This window comes from Polistes canadensis, unplaced genomic scaffold (assembly GCF_001313835.1).
Source record: "Polistes canadensis isolate GaletaPanama2010 unplaced genomic scaffold, ASM131383v1 scaffold_1013, whole genome shotgun sequence".
Lineage (NCBI taxonomy): Eukaryota > Metazoa > Arthropoda > Insecta > Hymenoptera > Vespidae > Polistes > Polistes canadensis.
Window position 1 is genome coordinate 3753 of NW_014570560.1, and position 211 is coordinate 3963.

The window sequence follows — 211 nt, forward strand, 5'->3', positions numbered from 1 at the left end:
AGATTAATTCTATTCTTTTTTTATTTTCCATATGAAATTTCTTATTACTTAACGTCATTGCTCTAAACAGTAATCCTTTGATGACCCCAATTTTTTGGCTCATTGGATGATTTGAATTGTAATTTATACATCTTCCAGAGCTTGTGGGTTTCACATACCAGTTTGTTATAATGAAACCGTCTTCATTTCTTATAATGTACATATCTAGGAA